This window comes from Hylobates moloch, unplaced genomic scaffold (assembly GCF_009828535.3).
Source record: "Hylobates moloch isolate HMO894 unplaced genomic scaffold, HMol_V3 SCAFFOLD_2, whole genome shotgun sequence".
Lineage (NCBI taxonomy): Eukaryota > Metazoa > Chordata > Mammalia > Primates > Hylobatidae > Hylobates > Hylobates moloch.
In genome coordinates, this window is record NW_026652277.1 from 94,863,161 (window position 1) to 94,879,743 (window position 16,583).

At 37.1% G+C, this 16,583-nt stretch overlaps 1 protein-coding gene across 2 annotated transcripts in view; it reads right to left on the reverse strand.

The window, feature by feature from the left end:
* Window positions 1–16,583, reverse strand: part of ADGRB3 (adhesion G protein-coupled receptor B3) — a 756,020-nt gene that overhangs the window by 393,209 nt on the left and 346,228 nt on the right. The window lies entirely within an intron of this gene.

Genomic DNA, 16,583 nt, shown 5'->3' on the forward strand with positions numbered 1-16,583 from the left:
ACGAGTGTATACTTTTCGGCAGGCTTGACAAACTTGCCATTTCTAGATAGAACACACAATTCAACACATTTGGGAAAATGTGTATTAATTTAGGTTCTTAATTGGAGTAAAAATCAAAAATACTTTAGCATGGGGTAAACATGGGGGACTGTTTAGTAAGTTGTGATCAGAGATGGGAGATTATAAACACTTCAAAAATAGCCATTTTTACTAACAAGCTGAGCTTATTAACTTTTGCCCTACCTCTTAAAATGAACACATCTTTATAGAGCAGCAAAGAAAGTTATTAGCAGCACAATTTTACTTAAAATATCTTTAAACTTTGGAGATCTACTATGACATGATTGAAAACCAGATGGCTTTAGCTTTATTGTTTTTTTTAAACAGCAAAAACAATTAAAAACTCTCTGCTGGGTCTTCAGCAACAAAATGAACTATTAAAATGCAAAACTTAAATTAGTTTGATGGCCAGAGAAATGTGCTGCCGATTCTTATATTTGCTTGTTGTACAGTTCAAGGGAGGAAAAACATCTTAAAATGCGAAAGAATAGTAAGGTAAGAGAAGGTAAAGAAATAGCAGGAATCCATTATACTTTTACTTGTTTACAAAAGTTTAATCTGTACCTTTTCTTTGCTAAATTTGTTATAAAATTAACTAGAAAAACATGAAATAATCAATAATTAACAGGCCAGAGAAATACTGAAATAGGAAGGTTAAAGTACATTCATTGTAATTATCAATTTCCCATCAAGAACTGTGCTAACAAATCTTTTAAAGTATGGCAATCAATCTGAACTAATCAAAAAGTATAAATTTTCTAAGTATCATATTTCAAAAAGTGTTGAAATCTCATATATTTTACTTTTTCTGTAAAGATGTGAAAACAATTTTGGTAAAATAAAATCTTCAGAGACATACTTTATTTCCATTGTGTTATGCTAAAAGTCATAACGTATTTAGGTACTTTACTTCTCCCTATTTTCTTCTTTCATTCCCTTTCATCTCTTTTTGGTAGATGCCATCAACCATGGACTAAAACCCAAATGATTGACATGGCATCAGTAGTGTGGCTCTTGTCTATCTCTATAGTGTCAATGCTAATTGTCTGGTAATGGAGTGATATTTACGTATTTATTCATGAAAGAGACACAGCACTGTCCAATAAGAAGGACACGAACCCTCAAAGTAGAAGCCAGCTGGTTTCTCCTTTGTACCAGGCTGTACCACCAGGCTGAACTCCAGTCCTGCTTCTAAACTACTGGTAATTATTTGCAATTTTCTGTTCAGGTCATGTGTTTCATGACTTCAGATTTTCGAAATAGATATTCTACCCTCTTTTCTTCCATGGTCTCTTGTTTAAAAACCACTCATATTTAGTTCTTGTTCTTCTAAATAACTAAACAGGGTTAATCAAAGCCTTCTTTTGTTATCTTTTATACAGACATGACTTTTATCACAGAGAATGGTGATTATCTGCTTAAATATTTTTCTGTTCCAATAGTCTTTCTGAAACTTGAGGGTAGGCTCCCTGCCTTATTCACAGTCTTAGCAAACAGCATAGCAAAATTTTGTTGCAGTGAATTCAGTTGTTATGCCCTAAGTACACCTTTGTGGTGCAATATAAAGCAATGGGCTTTAGAGCCAGGTGTGCTTAGGTTTGTGTTTCAACTTTGCAGCTTATTATTTATGTAATTGAGTTCATTGGAGACTCAGCTTACCATGTCTCCTCTGATATTTGAAAAATAGATCTATATATTAAAAATGTTTTAAAAGTCATTTTCTTAACACAATTCAACCCACACAAGCCTAAGATAATTAGCAGAAGCTAGAGCATACAGGAAAGCATCTTGCTTTCCCATGGTCTGTGTGCCCTACATGCTCTAGTTTCTGCGGACTTCTTCCCCCTTCCCCGCCATTTGCTGTGCTCTAGTGGCACTTGTCTTTTTGCTCTTCCTCAATAACATTAGGAAAATGCATATCTCAGGGCCTTTGTCTTGCTTTTTTTTTTTTATTGTGGGAGCGGGGGGATGGCAGGGGCCTTGAATAGTCTTTCCACAAGCATTCATATGCTTTTTGTCGCCTTCTCAGAAAGGTCTTACCTGACTTCCTACCTAAAATGGAATCCGTGTCATTCTCAGTCATCTCATCAGACTTCATTGTACTCAACCTTACCTGCCACTGTGCCTTCTATTTCTTGGTTTATTCATTTTTCTGCCTGTGCCATTAAAATATTAATATAAGCCTTCTGAAGGAGGAGGTTTTGTTTATTATTTTATTCCCATTATCTAGAAGCTTATTCAATATACTGAATGAATGAGTTAAAGGAATGAATGGGTTATTGAATCAACTTCCATCTATGCTTAGGTTGTTAGGTCATAGGATTAAGTTAGGCAGACTGGAAAGATGTAACTCACTCATGAACATAGTCCACAGGAAACACTGGTAACAAATAGCATGAGACAAGCACGCTACCTGACTTAAAGAGGTAGTGCTGCTTCTGAGCTGAAAAATGTCTGGCCCTCTAGCTGCACTTGTTCTTTTGCTCTTCCTCAATAACATTAGGTACAGGCATGTCTCAGGATATGTATGAAGAGTGAGGAAAGTTTTGAAGAGAAATGAAGGTAATAGAGTCTAACCTAAAAAAAGTAATGAAATTCAGTCCTCAGTTTTGTGCTGGCAATGCAAATCACAGCTGTGATACTCAAAGCTGCAGAAGATTAAATTGTTCTCCATTAGGAATGGAATGTAGCAATGGTTGCCACGGTAAATAATTAATGTCTGACTGCCTCAAATCAGCCCTTCCTCTATTATTTTGGCAACCCATACCTGTGCCTGTGAGGGATTTAACTTGTACAGATCTAATGTATGCTTCTCCTCAAACAAAAACATCACAACATAGAACTGAATCTTGAGAAATAAAACATTTAGACATGCTTTCTGTTTGCAAAAAAAATAGTTACAGAAGGCACTGGATGGCTCAACTAATAGGAAAGCCAGTCTGTCACGTCTGGGTCAGCATCAAATCTGGCCCAAGTCAGTAGTAAATTAACGTCATTGCCATCTGACAGCTGCTTAGAAGGCTTATGTAGAATGAGTTGTTGTCAGTCCAGCTCTTAGCAAACAGGTGCCCAGATGACAACACCAGCTCTAACAATTGGCACTGATTAGCATCCTTCCTGACATTGTCGGTGAAAAGCACTCAGGACAAATACCTTGTAATTTTACACACTGGTGAGACTATTCATTGCCTTTATACAGGGTATAAAGAATGTTTGAATAACATACGTTTCTGTCCAGAACATATTTAGTTGAAAGACAATTTCCCAGTTCTTGATCTTCTATCCACAACACATGCAAACTGTGAAGAGTTCTCTTTTTTTGCCTTATGTCTACCCTTTCACTACCTATTTCCTAGAATGACATGTCCAAGTTTATCTGCTAGATTGTTTTCCCTTTTTTCTTTCTGGATTATGAAGTTGAGAATAAATGGGTTTGCTCATCTTACCTCTTCCTTGTTTCAAACTGTCCTTTATTTGCATTCTACTCCTCTTCCTTTGTTGTTGTCTCTATGGTTTAATTCTATGGTTATTTCTAAGGTTTTGAATCCCATCCAATCCTTCTTCAATATTTCTCTCTCAAAAAAAATGGCCTGATATCATATATCTTATTTAAATATCAACTTCTCTTATTGCTACTTCCTTTTAACTACTGTCTTCTCCCTGGTTCTCTTCAAAATCAATATCAGAGGTACAAAATTTGGCTTGAGCCCAACAACTTTTTAAGTTGTAAATTAAAATTTCCAGTTACCTACAAAGTACATTTTCTGGAAATCTTGCTAGTATGCCATGTTTAAGTAGCAGTTGTAATAATGTAACAATAAAACCTAGATTTAAATTGTGGTTCTACTACTTATTACAAAGAACCATTGGAAAAATTATTTAACTCTCTCCTAGGATTATTTGATTTATCTGTAAAAAGGAGAAAATAATCACATTGTTATTATGATGTGTTAATATAAAAATAGAGGTTAAAAGTGGATATTCAATGACTGTTTCCTCTTCTCCCAAATTCAGGATCCAATTTCTCTAAATACTAGCTATATAGTGTTTCTCATCTCCATCCTTTTCCTACAGACACGAGATGGATTCTGGTATAGGTCTTCAGTACTTAACTTCCAGAAGGTTAATTCTTTCTTCGACTGAATCTAATTGGCTATTTATTCTATTCATTAATTTCAATGAAGTTCTGTTTAAAGTTTTTCATATTATTTAATTATTTAACTGTGATTTCTGTTCTTTCACATCTTAATGATTTTAAACAATATATTATAGTTTAAAAAATATTTTCTATTCTTTAAATTTCTTGTTTTGTTGAGTCTCCTGATTCCTGCCTTTGCTGATTCTTCCTCATAATGTTTTGCTTCATGATATTTATAATTATGGTAAACTTATATTCAGTGGGATATATTTATCTTTTGGGAGCCCCCAAGTGCCTGGTTTGTGAAACAGTTGTTAGGGATGCTTTTGAGTGCATTTCTCTGGGTGTGGAGCATTCAGGCAGTTTACTGGTCCTGAATCAATTTATGCAAATTTTCATGTTAATTCCATCTGTTCTTGGTTCAGACTAGGAGTTTCCATTTCTGAAAGGCAATTTATTTCCTCTTCTCCAAGAAACTCTGTATGAACTACAAATTTCTTAGACACATTGCAGGCCTGAGAATGCATAGGGTTTTTCTACTTCATGAGGCTAGAGCAGCAATACAGTGCTGGGTCATTGCTGGAGGCTTGGAAGGGCATCACTGCTTGTGTGAGAGGTGTTGTTATCATCCTCACGAAGGCTTTAGGACCTCAGCTTCTAGCACCCAAGGCTTATGTATGATCTGACACTCCAGTAGCTTTTTCCTATAGTTCTGGCTTTGATATCCCCCTGCATTAATTTCCAATACCTAAGGATTCCTAGGTCTTTCTTTTGAGAGAAGCTATAAGTCAATATTTGAAAATATATATTTCCTATAGTTTATGCAGAAGTCATTATAATCTGTAATGGTCAGCTTGGTTCACCCCACTGCTTTATTATGTAGTGGGTTCACCCCACTACTACAGGTGACCTAGTAACAATCTGTCTAAATTTCTCACCACTTCTCCCTGCAATAATCATGGATTCTGTCTTTGCTCCGACTCAGGCTATTCTATTACTTTAAATGCTCTCCCAAAATCCTCTCCTTAAATTGTTCTCTCTCTCTTTTCTCCTCCATAAATTCTTTTTGGATAACTGCAATCATGATATGATCTCTATTTTCAGGCTCACAGAAGTAATCTTGCTGTTTCTTATATTACTATAGTGTTTGTGTTGTTATCTTATCCATTCCACTAGACCATAAACTCCTAAAGAGCCTGTAGTTTCTTCTTCATCTTTGTTTCCCCTATAATCTCTAAAACACTACGTGACACACAAAAGTACCTGTTCAAAGGGCTTGCTAAATTGAACTAAAACTACAGGAGGATTTTATTTTACTTTCAGCAACTATAATCCACAAATGTTGGCAAGGTAAAAGCAGTAGTCTATAATTATTCAAAACAAAGAAATATGTAAAAATTGGAGAACTTTTACATTTCCTGACAGAATTGCCTTGTAAACTATATCCAATTAATATAAGTAGGCAAATGAATTCAGAAATTTTAGACATCTACAGTTATATACTTGCTACCTTTGGAAAATAATAACAATAATCATATATCATTCTGATCATATGGTAAGCATGAGACTACATGTTTTATAAGGGGTACCTCACTTGAGCTTTAAAACAATCCTTGGAGGTGCCATAATGGTTCACATTTACAGATGAAGGAGTGGAGACTTAGTAAGGTTAACTGCATTCTCCAGGATTGCATAGCTCCTAAGTAGTGACTATGGAGATTTGAGCCCAGGCAGTCTGAGCCTTAGTTCATGTGCTTAGCTAATAATACATGCTTCACTCAGGTTTTATATGGTGCTTTCATTAGAAATTGTCAAAATGCTTATTTTGACAATATTTAAATGTGTTCGTATGTTTAATCTGTTCAGAATATTTAAAAATCATTATCAACCACGTTTGTGTTAAGGAGAAATTCAATCTTTTTCATATGAAGAAACAAAAGACATGAAGCAACTCACCGGACTCTTGAGGTATTGAAAATTATTTGAGGAGTAGTTGTTATTTTGGAATATAATGTGTAAGCATTTCTAAAGCCATTTACCAATACCTATAGAAGATTTTGTAGGTAGTTTTACTCAAGTGGAAGTTGAATAAAACCCAAGGTTACCTTAAGGACTCCATTTCCTTTGGGTAGCGTGTTTTGATTATCGTAATTTAATCATGGAAATAATTCAGAAAGGTTTTTTATAATTTTCATATTTCCTTTTAAAATTATAATTATCAGCGATTATGCTTGCTCACATTGCAACACTGTGAGCATCATTGCTCCAAAGGACAAGTCTGAAAAGTTTCTGTGTCATTCATATTTACTACTATTGAGAAGATCAACAGTGAAAGGGGGAAAAATGAGTCTAAAAATAGTTGCTCTTCAGAGTTCTGGATTAAGCCTCCTTGTTCTTTTTATAGAGAGATGTGGACAGGGTCATGGTTTAAAGAGTAGGTGTGTTTCTGAAATAACCTTATTCTTTTCATTTCAAGCCTCCCACTGCCAGCCACAGTTGCCGCTATTGTGTGAATATTAAAAAAAGGTTTGTCATAGTTGCTCTGTGCAAATGATACATTTTAAACATCATATATTTATATATTATTTTCAGCATCAACTCCTACAGTCCATCTGCAAGGTATATTAAAGGCTTTCACAGTTCTAAGTGGCTTTAATTAAAAGATAATTATACATAGAGCTTTTTTCATAAAGCAACAATCTAAATATACATCTTTTAATTTAGTTCAAAATCTGTCATTCCCTAAGACCAAAGTCACTCATTGGACAATGGTATTTGATTATTTACAAATCTACCTGAAGTCTCCAGGAAATATAGAGATTATTCTATGTGAAAAAGAAGATACACCCTTAGTTCTGGTAAATGAATATTTCTTAATTTTCCCTACGTTTGATATGAAGAGTTTGTTTTCATCTCAGAATTGCCCTAAAGTGGAAACATCAATTCTGAGAATAAAATCATTGTCTGGAGACAATATGACAGTGCAGATTTGGTCCAGAATTTCACTGCATAAATCATATATGTATCACATAGACCTCAGAATTGTGGGTTGAATGGCATTTGGCCAAAAGTGCTTCAGATATCCCAGTTTCTTGTCTGAGGAATATCTGAAATGAGAGATTGGACAGCATGAATTTGAGAACTGAAAATTATTGTTATGGGAATAAACTGAGCCATGGAGAAAATTGAGTCAGGTATAAACTGTGCATATTTTCCTGTAAAACCTGAAATTTCCAAAATAAGAATGAGAGCATAGTAAATTTGCCTATCCAATATAAACAAGGAATATCTTCAATTTCAGAGTTTTTGGCTAGAATTTGACAAAACTGAAATCCTGAGCAAAGGACATATGTAGGTGAGACTTCTTTTCTAAACATCAAACAAATCTAGATGTTCTCATAAATATTTTGAGCCAGCAGATGGAACTAGAGCATGCTCTGTGAGCTCAAAACAGTATAGTGGCCACAGACTGGCACCCAAGCTTTTAGAAACCTCCCCAAACAGAAGCAGAGCGCTAAGTAACATGATGTTTCTCTGTAGATTTCTCAATTCTGTTTCCATTACTTAACTCTTCTGGTTCTAGAGATTGTACACCAGTCAGAATAGGATAGATTATGCTGTGCTAACTACTTCCAAATCTCAGTACCTGAAAGCCACAAAGGAATATTTATCACACTGCATATGCAACCCACATCATCAAGGAGGCTCTGTTTATTATAGTCTTCGAGGTCTTGAGATGATGGAGGATAAAAGACCTTGCAATGGCAATGAATGACACTCTCAGGCCTGACATGGCAATGGTCACCTCCATGCACAACTAATTGACCAGAACTAGCCACACAGGTACCTAACATCAAGGGGGTGAAGAAGTACAATCCTCCCATATGCCCAGAAGAGGAAAATCAGATATCATCTAATATAATATGTTTTGTGATGGTATGATGCTAACTAATTAATAGTCATCTTACTTCTTTGCCTCTAATGCCGATGGATTCATTCATCAAAATATCAATGCTGGATAAAATCTACCACAGTGCTTCTCAAACTTTAATGTGCAGTGAATCACAAAGAGCACTTTTCAAAGTTGCTGATTCTGATAAAGTAGGTCTGGGGCAGAGTCTAAGATGCTACATTTCTAACAAGCTCTCAGGTGCTGCAGATCCTCTGGTCCTCAGAAAACATTCTGAATAGCAAGGCTTTAACAAATACCTTCCTTGCACCTGCATACAAGTAGCTCAACTTTGTTGGAGGAAAATCATAACTAAACTGACAGCTATACTCTAAATTCTGTATTTCAGACTTCAGGTTGTACACAATGAAGCCTGCTAATCCTATTATAGTTCTCTAATAGGCTTATTTTCAACCTTCTGGAAATTACTGTTTTATACCTTTTCATCTCTCTTGGAAAGACACACCTTTCCTCCTAAATCCTCACTCTTAGCTAATGATCCTGCCTCATACTAAATGGAGAAAAAAGAATCCATCAGATGAAAACCCCATAATCTCTCCCACACAAAACCCACTAATCTCTTTTCACTGTATTCATCTTTCCCATCTGCTTTCCTCTGGTTATAAAGGAGAAAGTATCTTTTTTCCTACCAAAGTCAATTTTTTGACTTTTGCTATGGCTAACATTTCTTTTTGCCTTCTTGGGTTTTCTTTAATTTTTCATGTTTCTCTTCTAAATTTTTACTGGATCATTTATTTTAACATATAAAAGTGTTATAATACTTCTCATTTAAAACAAAACAAAATAATACAAAACCCTTTTTTGGCCTTATATATCCTCCTAACTACTATCCTATTCTTCTGCTCTCATTCATTATCAAAATTTAGAAAGGGATGAATATACAACCATTTTTTACTTCATAATCTCCTGTTCTTTGTGTTGATGACTTCCAAAATTATTTCCTGTCCAGAAATTAGAATCTGAGTTTCCGACTCCCATATCCAATTACATTCTCCAGATTTAATAGAAACAACCTTTGACAACCCCAAACCTCATCTGTCCCAAATTATTCCTCGTGGTCCTGCCTTCTCTGCCTCAGAAAAATGACATTATAACCAGCCAAATGTGATTACTAACCTTAATAAAGGACACCATCATCTCTCCTCTGGATTACTGCAGCAGGTTTCAAAGCTTCCAGTCCTGCCACCCTATGGTCTATCCTCCATAGAAACCTCATATGACCCTCTTTAATTAGATCTAATCAAACCATCCCTCTTCTCAATGCATTCCCATTGCACTTAGTATTAAATCCAAACTGCTAGCAAAGGCCTTAAGGCACAGCTCTCCAGCCTCATGTCATGACACTCTCTTCTTGCTTACTACCTCTGGCCAGTAGATCTTTTTGCTTTCTTAAAGACCTCAAGGTATTTCCATATGTTATTTTCGCTACATGGACTGTGCTGTCATTTCCTGACATAGTCATTCTCTCTACCGTTTACATGTTCATCTCATGCATTCATCTCATCCTTCAGGTCACAGTATTAAATGTTATTTCTAAAAAGAAATAGAGAGACCTCACTGTTTTTTTGTTTTATTTTATTTTAATCTGAAGTCGTTTCCAAACATTATTCTGTATGTTGGCACCCTGCTAATTTCCTTTAACATATAAAAATTTGCAATTATTTTTAATCTCATCTCTTGTCTATTTATATTTACATTGAATTTATTGTGTGTTACATTCAAGTTGCTTCCCCAGGTCCTTGAGCTCTACTTGGCACATAGTTAAAGGTCAATGATTATTTGTATAATGAATTAATGGGTAGATGAATGGATACATAAATGATTGAATAACACAGTATAGTTTCTTTTGTAATTTTTTCCCCTTTGGTATTAGTCTAAATATACTTCTCTATACAATTATATTTAATTACAATTATACTATACAATTATAGATATACTATATATATGTTATATACTATACAATTATATGCTATCCTATAAATAAGTTTCACTTCAAAAGTTTCAGACGAGATCAGGCCCATTCAGGGTGGTATGGCCATGAAGACTCTTCAAAAAGTTTCAATGCCTAAAACTGACTCTAACATTTATCCTCCAAGCCACACTAAAGGCATACTTTGGGAGAAGCTTAAAAATCTCCTCAGCTTTTATTGATATAATCAGTAATAAGTTATAGGGTTAAAAATAGAAAAAAAACTATATTTATTAGAGATATTTCATATATATATTAGTCTTCCTTAAAATTTCCAAGGGAACACAATTATATGTGACTAAAGATTATTTTTCTTTTTTATAATACAATTTGAATTTACTGGTTTGGGTTAATGTCTCACTTATATAAGACCAATGATTTTGTCACTGCAACTAGAAAAACTCACATAAATTACAAAAATGACACTTTCAAGAACATCAGAGAGCTATGTAAGTAGTGAGAATGAGATGAACTAAATTTCCAAACAGTAGACATCTTTTCTGAGGTAAGTCAAATATTTAATTCATTATTTTTCTCCTGCAAAAGTTTGTTAATTCTGGGTAAGAATTGAGGGTCGAGCACGGGTGAGGCAGAGTACCTCTGGGGTAGAAAGATAAATGAATGTAATTTGGTTGGCCAGAGATGGAAAAATATAGTGAAAATTTGAGGGGCCCTAAAAATGCTGCTGAGATTTTTTTTCTCGTGAGACATTTGCTGAGCTTCTGCCCTGTGTAAAAAGCTGAGGAGATAGGATGAAAACTTCTTAAATGCAGAATTGCAATTTTCCCTTTCCTTTAAGAGCTTTGGGAACTGAGGGAAGAGTCCAGTGTTAAGCACCCAGTTGGTCTCACCCTCAAGACAGTTGACAGATTTGAAGTTGCTTGGGCAGAAAGCTAGAACATGGAACTAGCAACTTCTGACGGCTGAGCTGAATCTCTCTCTGTCTCTCAGAGCTGACAGGATGGGCACATGTAGGCTCTACAAACATGGAGAAAGGCAGTCTAAGCAGATATAGTCTTATTACAAGTGCAAAACAGCCCTGACCCAGATCAATTTCTGATTGAATTAAAGTATCAACTCCTCACTGTATTTGAATAGCTAAGGAAAGGAAGGATACTTTTGGGGATACATTAGCCAGTATGATTTGAAAACCGTATGTTTATTTTATGCAATGTCTGACATTCAATAAAATATTACTGGATATGAAAAGTGGCCAGGAGATATGACAGTCAAAAAGAAAAGCAAAGTAGACTCACAGATTATGCAGATGTTACAGTTATAAATGTACTTTGGGAGGCCAAGGCGAGCAGATCACGAGGTCAGGAGTTCGAGACCAGCCCGGCCAACATGATGAAACCCCGTTTCTACTGAAACTACAAAAATTAGCCAGGCATGGCGGTGGGCGCCTGTAATCCCAGCTACTCAGGAGGCTGAGGCAGGATAATCTCTTGAACCCGGGAGGCAGAGTTTGCAGTGACCCAAGATCACACCATTGCACTCCAGCCTGGGCAACAGAGCGAGACTCTGTCTAAAATAAATAAAAAAATAAATAAACAAATAAACAAATAAATAAATAAATAAGAATATAGACATTGCCCATTCTTTGGAGAACCCCAAAAGTGTTGTGATCTTAAAAACAGAAACAAAGTGTATCGTAGACTAGGAATCAGTAAACTACAGCCTGCAGGCTAAATCCAACCCATTGCTTGTTTTTGTATGATGTTTTGCAGAAACACAGCCATGCCCATTTGTTTATTTACTGTCTGTAGCTGTGCTCTTGTACCACAAAGCAGAGTTGAATAGTTGCAACAGAAGCCATATGGCATGTAAAGTCTAAAGTATTTACTATCTTGTTCTTATAGAAGCAGTTCACCAGCCGTGTTCCAGACTTATAATACAATACATAAAGTCACTACAATTGGAAGTTTTACAGGCATAATGGAAAACTCATTAGGAATTTGTGAAATATGTTGTAAACTCTGACATACGGATTGCTTAGAAAAGAAAGATTTAAATAACACCTCCCTTCCAAGTTTGTTTGTTTCCCATCAGCTTCAATAAATGTGAGCTATTATTATGTGCTGTAAACATAGTGAACACATAATTTTATTCAGGACCACATGTTAAAAACTCTGTAACTGTGGAGCTGAACTCAGATCTCAAAACTCTAACAGGTGGTTCTGAATGAAATAAAGAGACTTCTGCCCATTTTAGAGAAAGCAATACTCTTTAACTTTTCCTTGTTATTGTTGGGTTCTGCAATGATTATTTGAATTCCGTGAGTACTCACAACATTTTGGAGTGTGGTGACAAGAATTAAAAGGCAGTCAAATGCTATGTCTTGAGTACTAAGTTGTCCACATGATTTCACGAGAGGACCATGTAGTTAGAAATACATGTATATGGATGCAAAATCAATGTTATAATTAGTAATAATAATAACTCACAGTTACTGAATGTGTACTACGGTGTGGTAACAATCCTGTTTAATTGGTCTGGCGTGACTTCCTTATTGATTCAGGGTTAAGAACTTTCATGTGATTATAATGTTGTCACGATTAAGAACTACTGATTTAGGTGCTCCCTGCTTTTCCATGACTTGCCATGTTCCAGCCTTATTGTATTACACAGAACTTGCAGAACAGGTAACTCCTGTCTCACAGGCTCACTCACTCCCACCTAATTGGTGAATACTTGAAAATTAAAAATCATCTGCTAGTTCCTATGACCAGCAGAACCTCGGCATTCGTTTATTGGTTTCTTAATTGCTCATTAAAGAAACAATAAGACAAGCATACTTTTTAGCTCAATACATATTTGTTGTAAACAAGACCTAAGATGGTATTGTTTTGTTTTCTTCCCCCAAATAAGCTGCAGTAATAAAATGTGTTATCGTCTTTTAGGCAATGTGCTGAGCATTTGTGCAATGAGATGGTGACCAAAAAAGTGTGAGATGTGAGGAGTTTTGTTGCATTAACTCGAGAGCAAGTAGGGAGAAAAAAGGAAAGCAAATATTCTCCTACTTTCTGTCTCTTTCTCTTTGTCTCAGTTTCTTTGTCTCTCTTGGTTTATCTGTCTGTACCTCCAGCTATCTGTTCTAATAAACTACCCATAAGAGTAGGGGAGGAGTGTGGAGCCAAGATGGCTGAATAGGAACAGCTCCGGTCTACAGCTCCCAGCGTGAGCGACGCAGAAGACGAGTGATTTCTGCATTTTCATCTGAGGTACCGGGATCATCTCACTAGGGAGTGCCAGACTGTGGGTGCAGGACAGTGGGTGCAGTGCACTGGGCGTGAGCTGAAGCATGGAGAGGCATTGCCTCACTTGGGAAGCAAAAGGGGTCAGGGAGTTCCCTTTCCTACTCAAAGAAAGGGGTGACAGATGGCACCTGGAAAATCGGGTCACTCCCACCCTAATACTGCGCTTTTCCAACGGGCTTAAAAAATGGCAAACCAGGAGATTATATCCCACACCTGGCTTGGAGGGTCCTATGCCCATGGAGTCTCGCTGATTGCTGCTAGCACAGCAGTCTGAGATCAAACTGCAAGGCAGCAGCAAGGCTGGGGGAGGGGCGCTTGCCATTGCCCAGGCTTGATTAGTTAAACAAAGCAGCTGGGAAGCTCAAACTGGGTGGAGTCCACCACAGCTCAAGGAGGCCTGCCTGCTTCTGTAGGCTCCAGCTCTGGGGTCAGGGCACAGACAAAAAAAAAGACAGCAGTAACCTCTGCAGACTTAAATGTCCCTGTCTGACAGCTTTGAAGAGAGTAGTGGTTCTCCCAACATGCAGCTGGAGATCTGAGAACAGGCAGACTGCCTCCTCAAGTGGGTCCCTGACCCCTGAGCAGCCTAACTGGGAGGCACCCCCCAGTAGGGGCAGACTGACACTTCACAGGGCCGGGTACTCCTCTGAGACAAAACTTCCAGAGGAACAATCAGGCAGCAGCATTTGCAGATCACCAGTATCCACTGTTCTACAGCCACCTCTGTTCTGCAGCCATGTCTGCTGATCCAGGCAAACAGGGTCTGATGTGGACCTCTAGCAAACTCCAACAGACCTGCAGCTGAGGGTCCTGTCTGTTAGAAGGAAAACTAACAAACAGAAAGGACATCCACACCAAAAACCCATCTGTACGTCACCATCATCAAAGACCAAAAGTAGATAAAACCACAAAGATGGGGAAAAAAACAGAGCAGAAAAACTGGAAACTCTAAAAAGCAGAGCGCCTCTCCTCCTCCAAAGGAACGCAGCTCCTCACCAGCAATGGAACAAAGCTGGACAGAGAATGACTTTGACAAGTTGAGAGAAGAAGGCTTCAGATGATCAAACTACTCCGAGCTAAAGGAGGAAATTCAAACCAATGGCAAAGAAGTTAAAAACTTTGGAAAAAAATTAGATGAATGGATACCTAGAATAACCAATTCAGAGAAGTCCTTAAAGGAGCTGATAGAGCTGAAAGCCAAGGCTTGAGAACTACGTGAAGAATGCAGAAGCCTCAGGAGCCGATGCGATCAACTGGAAGAAAGGGGATCCGTGATGGAAGATGAACCGAATGAAATGAAGTGAGAAGGGAAGTTTAGAGAAAAAAGAATAAAAAGAAACAAACAAAGCCTCCAAGAAATATGGGACTATGTGAAAAGACCAAATCTACGTCTGATTGGTGTACCTGAAAGTGATGGGGAGAATGGAACCAAGTTGGAAAACACTCTGCAGGATATTATCCAGGAGAACTTCCCCAATCTAGCAAGGCAGGCCAACATTCAGATTCAGGAAATACAGAGAACACCACAAAGATACACCTTGAGAAGAGCAACTCCAAGACACAAATTGTCAGATTCACCAAAGTTGAAATGAAGGAAAAAATGTTAAGGGCAGTCAGAGAGAAAGGTCGGGTTACCCACAAAGGGAAGCCCATTAGACTAACAGCGGATCTCTTGGCAGAAACTCTACAAGCCAGAGGAGAATGGGGGCCAATATTCAACATTCTTAAAGAAAATAATTTTCAACCCAGAATTTCATATCCAGCCAAACTAAGCTTCATAAGTGAAGGAGAAATAAAATACTTTACAGAGAAGCAAATGCTGAGAGATTTTGTCACCACCAGGCCTGCCCTACAAGAGCTCCTGAAGGAAGCACTAAACATGGAAAGGAACAACCGGTACCAGCCACTACAAAAACATGCCAAAATGTAAAGATCATCAAGGCTAGGAAGAAACTGCATCAACTAATGAGCAAAATAACCAGCTAACATCATAATGACAGGACCAAATTCACACATAACAATATTAACTTTAAATGTAAATGGACTAAATGCTCCAATTAAAAGACACAGACTGGCAAACTGGATAAGAGTCAAGACCCATCAGTGTGCTGTATTCAGGAAACCCATCTCACATGCAGAGACACACATAGGCTCAAAATAAAGGGATGGAGGAAGATCTATCAAGCAAATGGAAAACAAAAAAAAGGCAGGGGTTGCAATCCTAGTCTCTGATAAAACAGACTTTAAACCAACAAAGATCAAAAGAGACAAAGAAGGCCATTACATAATGGTAAAGGGATCAATGCAAAGAGAAGAGCTAACTATCCTAAATATATATGCACCCAATACAAGAGCACCCACATTCATAAAGCAAGTCCTGAGTGACCTACAAAGAGACTTAGACTCCCACACAATAATAATGGGAGATTTTAACACCCCACTGTCAACATTAGACAGATCAACGAGGCAGAAAGTTAACAAGGATACCCAGGAATTGAACCCAGCTCTGCACCAAGCAGACCTAATAGACATCTACAGAACTCTCCACCCCAGATCAACAGAATATACATTTTCAGCACCACACCACACCTATTCCAAAATTGACCACATAGTTGGAAGTAAAGCACTCCTCAGCAAATGTAAAAGAACAGAAATTATAACAAACTGTCTCTCAGACCACAGTGCAATTGAACTAGAACTCAGGATTAAGAAACTCATTCAAAACCGCTCAACTACATGGAAACAGAACAACCTGCTCCTGAATGACTATTGGGTACATAACGAAATGAAGGCAGAAATAAAGATGTTCTTTGAAACCAATGAGAACAAAGATACAACATATCAGAATCTCCGGGACACATTCAAAGCAGTGTGTAGAGGGAAATTTATAGCACTAAATGCTTACAAGAGAAAGTAGGAAAGATCCAAAATTGACACCCTAACATCAGAATTAAAAGAACTAGAAAAGCCAAGAGCAAACACATTCAAAAGCTAGCAGAAGACAAGAAATAACTAAAATCAGAGCAGAACTGAAGGAAATAGAGACACAAAAAACCCTTCAAAAATTAATGAATCCAGGAGCTGGTTTTTTGAAAAGATAAACAAAATTGATAGACCGCTAGCAAGACTAATAAAGAAGAAAAGAGAGAAGAATCAAATAGACGCAATGAAAAATGATAAAGGGGG